Consider the following 11235-nt stretch of genomic DNA (forward strand, 5'->3'; position numbering starts at 1 on the left):
CCGACGACTCTTGCCATAGGCCATATATATATTTTAAATAATTTATTTTTAGAGAGAGAGAGGAAGGAATGAGGAAGAAGGGAGAAAGAGAGGGAAACATCAGTGTGTGGTTGCCTCTCACGCTTCCCCAACTGGGGACCTGGCCCACAACCCAGGCATGTGCCCTGAGTGGGAATCAAACCAGCAACCCTTTGATTCACAGGCAGGTGCTCAATCCACTGAGCCACACCAGTGCATTCGTCATATTCCCCCACATTTTAACATACCCCAAACTGGAATGTATTCAATAATTGATGCTTATTTATTTATTTGAGGGAGAAAAACATCAATGTGAGCGAGAAACATTGATTGGTTGCCTCTCATAGGTGACCCTACAGGGGGCAGAACCTGCAACCCAGGCATGTGCCTTGACTGGCAATTGAACTGGCAAGCTTTTGCTTCCTAGAACGATGCCCAACCAACTGAACCACACAGGTCAGGACAATCGATGCTGTTCTAGATATAATGAAATATCACATTACAAGATGAGGCAGTGATCTCAACAAAATGGCAGAATAGGAAATCCCAGCCTTCACTCTGCAACAGAGACACCGACAACAACAATATGTGGACTAAAATACCTTTGTGAGAATTCCACAGATCCACAAGCCAGCACAGCTCAACTCAGGTTGTTCTTGAGCTGGTGGCATGGGTGGGGGTAGGGGTGGAACATGTGTCTAACCTTCTGGCTTTTCAGAAGGTTGCTTGAGAGATTGGTTTCTGTTTTACCTGATTCGGGGTACTGATAGGGAGCCAAAATACTCAGGATACCACTGACTGAGCACAGCATACTACTTTTGGACGCTGCTGAGTGGAATTGCTTGGGGCTGTTAACACCAGAAAGTCTGCAGTACCACAATCAGACACCAGAGGGAGCAAGAGCTATGAAAAAGAAATCTGTAAAAGAAAGCTACAATCTCTGTTTGGGAAAGGAGCCTCACAAGCTGGGAGAAGTCACAGGCACCAAAAACACGTTGCAAGGTCCCCAGAATCTCTAGCCAGACTGATTATTAAAGGTCTTTCCCTGCCTGAAGCCAGTGTATTAAAAAATCAGAAAAATGATGCATGAACAAAACGAGGACATCAACAAAGAGATAGAAGCTATAAAAAAAGAACCAAAGAGAAATCCTGGAGCTGAAGAATACAATAACTGAACTGAAAAATTCATTCGAGGGGTTCAACAGTACATGTTATCAAACAGAGTCAGTGAACTCAAAGACAGATCATTTGATGTCATTGAGTCAGAGGAACAAAAACAAACAAACAACAAAAAAAGTGAAGAAAGCCTAAGGGACTTATGGGATACCATAAAAAAGACCAAAATAGGCATACCTCAGAGATATTGTGGGTTTGGTTCCAGACTACAGCAATAAAGTGAGTCAATCTTTTTCTCTGGTGGAGTGTCTGGCCTTCCATTTGTAAAAAATGCAACATCTGTGAAATGCAATGAAGTAAAGTACAATAAAACAAGGTATGCCTGTATATGCATTATCAGAGCTCTAGAAGAAAAACAAAAGCAAGAAAGGGAAAGGGATTATTTGCAGAAATAATGGCCAAAACACCCCCGAAACCAAGGAAAGAAATGGACATTCATATTCAAGACACTCAATGGCTCCAAGTATAATGACTCCCAAGGGGCCCACACCAAGGCATATTACAATTGACCTGTCAAAAGTGGAAGACAAAGAGAATCTTGAAAGCAGCAAGAGGGAAACAACTTGCTATATACAAGGGAGAACTCATATTAGCAATGTATTCTCAGAAGAAATCTCAGCCCAGAAGCAAGTGAGGTGATATATCCAAGATGCTGAAAGAGAAAAAGAAACTTGCCAACCAATAATACTAGAAAAGCTGCCTTTCCAAATGAAGGAGAGATACTTTCCCAGATAATCAAAAGCCAAGGCAATTCATTACCACTAGACCCGCATTACAAGACATGCGAAAGTGAGTACGCAAGTTGAAACAAAAGAAGGCTGGACAAAAACATGAAAGCATATGAAAATATACAACTTGTTGATAAAGGTAAAAATATAGACAAATGGAGGCTAGAGTCACGCACTGCCTAATGACAGGGCTATGTTTTGAGAAATGCACAATTACGTGACTTTGTCATTGTACAATCATAAAATACACAAACCTAAATGTATAGGCAATTACACAGCTAGGCTATATGATGTAGCCTATTTCTCCTAGGCTACAAGCCTGCTCAGCATGTTAATGTAGAAAACAACATGAGATTAAATCAAGCACAGAGGAAATGATGTAATCAAGAGACTTGGTAAACACGAGATGTATGAGGCTGCTGCCAATGTAACATGGCACACTGCTTTACAGCAAACTTTTTAATAAGTAGAGAAGGTACATTCTAAAATGATTAAGAAGTATAGTATAGCAAATGCATAAACTAGTAACACAGTTGTTTATTATATTATCAAGTATTGGGTACTTGATAATTGTCCATGCTATATTTTCATATGACTAGCAGTGCACCAGCATCACCACAAACACATTAGTAATGATTCGTACTATGATGTTATCATGGCTATGATGTCACTAAGTGATAGGAATTTTCTAGCTCCACTATAATCTTATGGGACCACCACTATATATGTGGTCATTGTTGACCAAAACATTGAAGCGTGGCACATGACTGTACTGTAATACTGTAATGGTGTTGCAAAAAGCACTCTTAATTTTAGTGTAAAATTAAAAAGACAAAAGCATAAAAATAAATATAACTATAAAACTATTTTAATGGATACAATTATATAAAGATGTAATTTGTGATGTCAATTACATAAAGTGAAGTGGGGAGATGCAAAACCATAAGGTTTTTGTATACAATTGAAGTTAGGCTGTTATTGGCTTAAGGTCCATGATTATAACTATAAGATGTTTTGTGTAAGCCTTATGGTAACCACAGGGGGTGAAATATGTGTAGAAGATACACAAAAGAAAATGAGAAAGGAATCAAAGCATGTCAATCAAAAAAAAAAAAAAATCAAATCAACACACAAAAAGAAAAGCAGAAAGAGAGGAAAAGAGGACAAAGTAGCTATAAGACAGACAGAAAACAATGAACAAAATGGCAATAGTGAGTCCTTCCCTTTCAATAATTACTATAGATGTAAACGGATAAGCTCCTCAATCAAAAGACATAGAGTGGCTGAATAGATTAAAAACACACTATACCCAAGTATATGCTGTCTACAAGAGTTTCACCTTAAATGTAAAGACAGACATAGACTAAAAGTAAAAAGAAGGGAAAAGATTCCACGCAAATAGTAACCAAAAGAGAGTAGAAGTGGCCATATTCATATCAGACAAAATAGACTTTAAGTCAAAAACTTTCATAAGATACAAAGAAGCACATTATATAATGATGAAAGGGTCAATTCACCAGGAAGATATAACAATTATAAATACACGAGGTCTGGAAAAAGTCCAGCCATTGTTAATAAAACAAGAACAGTTTGTGCAACATCAGTGTAACCTGGCAGCCAAGGAGAGTTGACTGGAATGTGCGTGTGTGAACAGCTATGACTTTACAGTACTAGTCAGTGGGGAATGGTAGACGCCATTGAGTGAGCATGTGTACTGTGTGGCTGTCTCATTCAAAATGACTGAGTAGAGCAATGAATCTGCATTAAATTTTGCATTAAGCTAGAAATTGAACTATTATATGACCCAGCAATTCCATTTCTGGGTGTGTATTTGGAAGAACTGAAAGGTTCTCAAAGAGATATCTATACTCCCATGTTCATTGCAGCATTATCCACAATAGCCAAGATGTGGAAACCATCTAAATGTCCGTTAATGTAGAATCAATAAAGAAAATATGGCATATACATAAAATGAAATATTAATCAGCCTTTAGAAAAAAGGCAATCCTGCCATGTGCAGCAATATGGATGGACCTTGAGGACAGGATGCTAAGTGAAATAATTCAGTCCCAGTAAGATAGATACCACATGTTTCCACTTACCTAAAATGATCAAGCTCACAGAAGTAGAGAGTAAAACATTTGTTACCAGGTTCCAGAGAAGTAGGAAGGTGTTGTTCAATGGGTTTGAAGTTTTAGTCATGCAAGATGAATAAGTTCTAGAGAGAATATAGTGCCTGTAGTAACAATACTGTTTATGCACTTAAAATTTCTGAAGAGGGTAATCTCATGTTAAGTATTGTTACCATGATACATAATTAAATAATGAATGAACGAAATGTACAGGCACAGAAAGATTGAAAGCAAAAGGATTTAAAAAGCTAGGCAATTAGCCAAAGAAAGCTGTGTGTAGCCATGTTTATATGAGAAATCACAGATAATAAGGGGAAAATGTTACTAGGATTAGAAAGGGCCATATAATGATGAGTTACAACTAATCAGGAATATATAATAATCCTGAAGCTATGAGCACCTAATAAAGCCTCAGAAGTTAGGTGTGGTCTTGTTACCTCTGGGCGAGAACCAGTGTGTGTTTTGCCACATGCTCTTGTATCTCTCTGTCAGGACTGTCTAGGCAGTGCCTTCTCCATCACCCTGGGTCCCAGAGTGAGGAGGATGAAAATACTACTAGCTAATTTTTGATGTGCACGGAGCATGAGCAAGAAATAAATCTTTAATGGGTTGTTTGTTTTTGGCAGTTTCATTGGAGGTATAATTGGCAGACAATAAACTACCCATATTTAAACTTAATTTACTAAGTTTTATCACAAGTATACACCTACAAGACCATCACCACAATCAATATAATGAACACATCCATCATCCCCCAAATTTCCTCATGCCTTTTGGGATCCCTCCCTCTCTTCATCCTCTGCTTGGTTCCTAGTGACCACTGAATCTGCTTTGGAAACTGTAAATTCGCTTGCATTTTCTGGAGTTTTATATAAATGGAATCATACAGTATGTACTCTTGTTTGTTTTTTCACTCAGCATAATTATTTTGAGATTCATGCATGCTGTAGTATTCATAAACATTTCATCCATTTTCATTGTTGAGTTTATTCCATTGTATGGTTATACATTTATATGTTTATCCATTTATCTGTTGGTGGAGAATTTGATTGTTTCCAGTTTGTGGCTATTACAAATAAAGCTGTTATGAATATTCCTATAAAAGTCTTTGTATGGTTACATACTTTTATTTCTCTTGGGTAAAAAGCCAGGAATGGCTGGATCACACCATAGGTATATGTTTACCCTTTAAAAAAACTGCTCATCTATTTTACAAAAGAGTACCATTGCAGTTTTAATTTTCATTTTCACAACGACTAATGATATTGAAAATCTTTTTATGAGCTTCTTTGGCATCCCTATATCATCTTCAGTGAAGTGTCTGTTCAATTATTTGCCCACTTTTTGTTGGGTTGTTTGTTTTCTTTTTCAACTCAAAACTTCTGACCCTTGAAAGACACTGTTAAGAGAATGAAAAGACGAGAGGGTTGGCTGTGACGATGAGTAGCATGAAGGCCCTGGTTGGTGTGGCTCAGTGGGTAGAACACCAGCAAACTGAAAGGTCGCTGGTTCAATTCCCTGTCAGGGCATATGCCTGTGTTGTGGGCCAGGTCTCCAGTTGAGGGTGTGCAAGAGGCAACTGATCCATGTTGTTCTTGCACATTGACATTTCTCTCCCTCTCTTTCTCCCTCTCTTCCTCTCTCTCTGGGAAAAAAAAAGTAGTGACAGAATAGTTCTGTGTCTTGATTTTGGTGGATGGTTACACAAATATGCACGTGTGATAAAATAACACAGAATTATACACATACAGCATACCAATGTCATATTCCTGATTTTGATAGTGTATCATGATTATGTAAGCTATAACTGTAAGATAATAGAAAAATAAATATTAGTCTCTGCCCCTGGTTTCTGACTCAGAACTCCTAAAACTCTTATAATTTCCTAAGTGATAAGAGCACTGGGAGCATCTTTTCTTCTAATATTTTGTCTTTGACCTTCGTTCCTGACATAGTATACTAAATCCTTTGGAATTTCCTGGGTGATAGAAGTGTCTTTTGCTCTAATGAGGTGACTCTGGATGGGCTCCTGAAAGACCTCTGGATGGGGTCTGGTCACCAGAATGACCAAGCCATAATTAGAAGTTTGGGATTTTCAATCCCCCTCCCCCACTTTCTAGAGAGGAGAGAGAGGCTTGAAATGGAGTTAAGGATTGACCATCCCTACATGAAGAAGTCCTGCATAAAATCCCAGTAGTCTGGGGCTCATGGAGCTTCCAGATAGTTGAACACATCTACCTACCAGGAGGGTGATGCACCCCAACTCCACGGGACTGAAGCTCCTGTGCTTAGGACCCTCCCAAACCTGGTCCTATGCACATATTTATCTGGCGGAACATCTGTATCCTTGATCGTATCCTTTTGTAAACTGGTAATGTAAGGAAGCATTTTCCTGAGTTCTGTGAGCCACTCTAGCAAATGATTGAATCCAAAGGTGAGGAAGTCATGGGAAAAGCTGATTTGTAGCCAGGTTAGACAGAAGTTATACCTAGCCTGGGAACCTGCCACTTGTGATTGACATCTGAAGGGACAGTGGGGCATAGTCTTGTGGGACTGAGCCCTTCACCTGTGGGATCTGGTGCTATCTCCAGGTAGATTGTGTCAGAATTGAATTAAATGGTAGAACACCCAGCTGGTGTTGCAGTGCACTGCTTGCAGCAGGGGAAAAGCCACACACATCTGGTGTCAGAAGGCTGAGTGTGGTAGTGGTGTGAGAGTAAAGAAGAAACACAGGAGGAAAACTGAGACTTTCTAACTCAATAACCACTGGGAGAAACTGGGTGAAGAGTATACAGGACTTACGTACCATCTTTGCAACTGCCCATGAATCTAAAATTATTTCAAAATTAAAAAGAAAAAGACACAGACTTTCTAAAATAAATGGTATTTGGACAATTGATTATCTATTAGGGAGAAAACAAAATTGGATCCTAATCTTACGATGTACCAGTCTATTGCTAGAGTATTAAAGACCTTAATATGAATAGAAAGTAATAGAAAAGACAATATGGAAGATTACCTTTGTGACTGCAAGATAGGAAAATATTTCTTAATTTGGTCAAAAACAAACAAACTAAAAGGAAGGAAATTAATATGTCTTTAGAGCTAGAGAAGAAGGCATAACAGTTGTTCTCAACTTGGCTGCATATCAGAATTATTTGGGGAGCTTTGAAAAATCCTGATGCCCATGTTGCACCCATACCAATTGCATCAGAATCTCAGGAGAAGGGTGAATAGCTTTCAGTAGTTTTAAAAGGACAATTAAAAGGCAGTTCCACTTTCAGTTTTTTAAGGAAATTTCATACTCCTAAGAATCCTGATACACCAATTCAGAAGAACCTATGCACCCCTATGTTTATAGCAGTGTTATTTATAATAGCCAAGTGCTGGCAACAGCCTAAGTACCACCAGTAAATGAGTGGATCAAAAAACTATGGTACATTTACACAATGGAGTACTACGCAGCAGAAAGAAAGAAGGAATCCCTATCTTTAGTGACAGAGTGGTTGGAACTGGAGAGTATTACGCTAAGTGAAATAAGCCAGGTGGTGAAAGAAAAATACCATATGATCTCACTTGTAAGTGGAACCTAATGAACAAAATAAACAAATGAGCAAAATAGAACAAGAGACACGGAAATAAGGAACAAACTGACAGCAACCAGAGGGGAGGGGGAAGGGGAATAAGAGGGGAAATAGGAGGAAGGGTCTAGTCAAGGAACAAGTACAAAGGAGCCATGGACATGGATATCAGGGTGGGGACTGACTTTGGGAGCAGGGGGGTGGGTTGGCTTGGGCGGGGCAGGGGAGAGCAGCAGAGGAAAATTGGGACAACTGTAATGGAACAATAAAATTTTAAAAATAAAAAGAATAAAAGCATAATTAAAATATCTTAAAAGATCTTAAGAATCCACTCAAATTGTGTGATAGAAATTTCCTTTCTTGCACCCTGGGTGAGCTTGCAGGCTTTGATCAGATGAATTACAGAAGGGTGTAATTTGAACCCAGGAGAAGGATAGACTAGCAGTCCCCTGCTGTTCTGGTGACTATAACAAGGGCTTACTGTCTCCTCATGTGGATCAGGTAGAATCATCCTGGAAGTCCGCAAATTTAGTTCCTGTACCGCAGTGTCAAATCTCTGATTGATAATGACCTTATTGGTTAATAAATTGTCAACCCAATAGCCTCCACTTTTTGAAGATGTCAACCCTCAGGCTTCCTAAGCAGGTAACTATATATCACAGCCATGAATTGTTGAGCCAGTCACCTCAACGTGGCCACCCTAGATGGTAACTTTATCATGGTTGTGAATTGCTGACCCAGTAATCTGAACTCCTGGGAGATGCTAGAACTTCTTTCTCATTGAGTAAATGGCCTTTCGAACCTAAAAAGGCTTAAAATTAAATATAGAGGTGGTAAAGAAATCAAACCTATCATATTAATACTTTTGGATTTAAAGTAAGTGTGTGTGTGGTACTTAAAGTGTAATTTTTGAAATAACATAATTATTGAAGAATTTGCTAGATTAGCCTAATTTGATAGGCTAGACCCATGAAGTGTAAGAAAACTTAATTAAGTTTGTAAACAGTATTAGCATATTTGACAACTAGATCTGCTAGATTTATATGTTTTATATATATGACAAATTTTTGTTAAGTATTTGGAAAGGATTTGTTCATTTGGGATAAAAGTTTATTGATCAGGCATACGAAGGGTGTAAAATAAAAAGAGAATTATGAAATTTATAAGTTCGGTTTAAAATACTTAATAGAATTACATTTTATATGTTTCAAAATGTGATTAATTGTTTAACAGAGTTTAGATTGTCCTACCTGAATTACTACTTGAACAATAATGAAAGATCCTCTTAAACCTAATTATTATTTTTATGTAAAATAAACAATTCAGAAGTAGAATAGTGTACTTGAATAAAACCAAGGTTTTGAGTGTGTAGATGAAAGATTTAATATTAATTTAAAACCCAAGATAGCACAGTCTTTTTCTTTTTTTCTTTTTGAATCTACCACCATGAGAAAAAATTTTATTTATGAAAATCTGAGGCAGTACAAAACTCAGAAACTCCACTTAGGTACAACAGACATGGATATGATGCTAAGTAACTCTAGTCTTTCCATAAATTGAATAAGATTTAAGTTTGACAGCACAGTAATCCTTCAAGCAGTAATCCTCAAATTTCAGTATGGCTCTGTATATTGTTAAATAAGCAAGGCTAGAATGAGCTATAGTTTTTTGTTTTAAAGAATATATCAAGTGAGATGGCAATTACACGAAGTGATCTAAACAAAGGTGCATAAGTTTGAAAAAACCCACTTCACATGGGTAAAATATTGATGCCATAACCAACCTGTATGGCCCACAGTTCCATTAAGACAATTAGATTCTCTAGAGGATAAAGGGGTGACTTTTCCCAGCTTGGCCTATTCATAAGGTACTACTGTTCACTTTCTACTAAAGCTTGCAGTATAACTAGCTCCTGTCAGGTAAGTCCTTGTGACCAGAAGAGGATTGCAATTCTGTTAATACTAGAGCCAGCAGAGGGAATAAGAATCTATAGGATGGAATTTAAAAAAAATCTATCAGATGGGTCTCATTAGAAAACTGAGTTGTACAGAGACTCAGGTTAAAACCATTTTGAAGAATTTTTGAGTTTTAAGGTAGTAACATCTTTTCAGAGATTGTAGCACGTGAAGAACCCACAGACACTATATATCATGAACAAGGTTAAGAGCAGAAAAAGATCTTTTGAGTAAAGAGGGAAAAACAGTATAAAAATATTTATAAAAAAAGTTTCAGAATAAAGGAATATTTATAGAATATTAAACTATTTATCTGCAGACATGAGACCCCTTCGAGTTCCCAAAACTTTTGCTTTCTTCTCCTTTCGTTCTTGCTCATGTTTCTTCCGTTTCTCCTCCCTGGTCTGGAGACGAGGTTGTTTGTAAGTTTTCTTGTGGAAGCTAACTCTGTTTACACGCTCATTCAGACACCTATTTTCTTTAGATTGTCCCCATGGTTTAAGTTTTCCTTTGTGTGGCTCATAGTTGAGGGGACGAGACAAACTTGCTTTGAGATCAAATACTGGCTTCCTATTGGAGACTGGAGTCTGTGCTGCGCCAGCTGACAACTTGAATGGGGTGACAACTGTAGTAGAATCCCTTTTTATGGTCTTTAACTTGTTTGTCTCAAGCACAGCCGGGCTTTTTGGGGTATTCCCAGATATGGTCACATGTGGAGACTTTCTGGCTGGAGTCTTGGTCAGTGAACGCTTGTACTCAGTATCTTTAGTAGCAGCTGAAAACCTGACATTCATTTTAGTTGCCAAGAGAGTGGACCGCCTGACTGACCCCTTCACACATAAGGTTCTCTGATCTGCAGCGCCCTGGGCCTGGCCTTGTGAATGCCTCTGGCTTGCAGGAGTACAAGCCATAGAGAGTCTTCCTTGGAGACCAACCGGAGTTGCCACCACCTCCTTAGTGACGGGCTGCTTCTTCAGTTCATTGAGTAAATTGTGTTGTTTGAAACGTTTCTTTTTTCTCTTAATGTATTGATCAATGGACTCCGTTTCCTTAAAATGAGCCTCATGAAGCTTCTTAAAGTTTGGAGTAGTGTTTGCAATTTTTTTATTTTTTCCAGATTTGGAAAACCCATCTGTGTAGATAGACTTCTTTCTTTCTGAAGGTACCATTGAATCTTCATTACCATTTATTTCACTTTTTCCTGAGGACACTGTGTTCTCAACTCCATGGCTCTCAACTGGGGGAGAAGGAACTTCTGCAGCAGTTCTGAGAACCTGGTTTTCCAGCTTTTCTTGATTCTGGAACTCAGTGGGATCACTTGTTTTTATCTCTGAATGATCCTGTTGGGAGTCAGGGCTGTTGTGGACAGTTCTGCACCTTCTCCTTGTTTTGGTGACATGGCCAGATGCTTCCCTCTCAGCTTGTTCCTGGCTGGTAATCTGTACCTCGGTCTCATCACAAGAGGATGCAGAGGCCTTTCATCCTGATTTTCATTTTCTTTTTTTACTTGCTGTTTCAGGTGGGCTTTCAAAGCTTTTAGCAACTTGTCTGCCCTCAAGTTAGCCCGGAGGCCTAGACTCTTGGCCAAGTTCTGCAGGTCACTGTACTTGAAGGAGTCCAGCTCTTCCAGTGAGGGGACAGTCAT

The 11235-nt window shown here is 38.5% G+C and overlaps 1 pseudogene; it reads right to left on the bottom strand.

The window, feature by feature from the left end:
- Positions 1-9895: 9895 nt before the first annotated feature.
- LOC150014729 (nucleolar and spindle-associated protein 1 pseudogene) lies at positions 9896-11235 on the bottom strand (annotated as a pseudogene).

This window comes from Furipterus horrens, unplaced genomic scaffold, assembly GCF_987537825.1.
Source record: "Furipterus horrens unplaced genomic scaffold, mFurHor1.1.pri manual_scaffold_3, whole genome shotgun sequence".
In the NCBI taxonomy this organism is placed as follows: Eukaryota; Metazoa; Chordata; class Mammalia; order Chiroptera; family Furipteridae; genus Furipterus; species Furipterus horrens.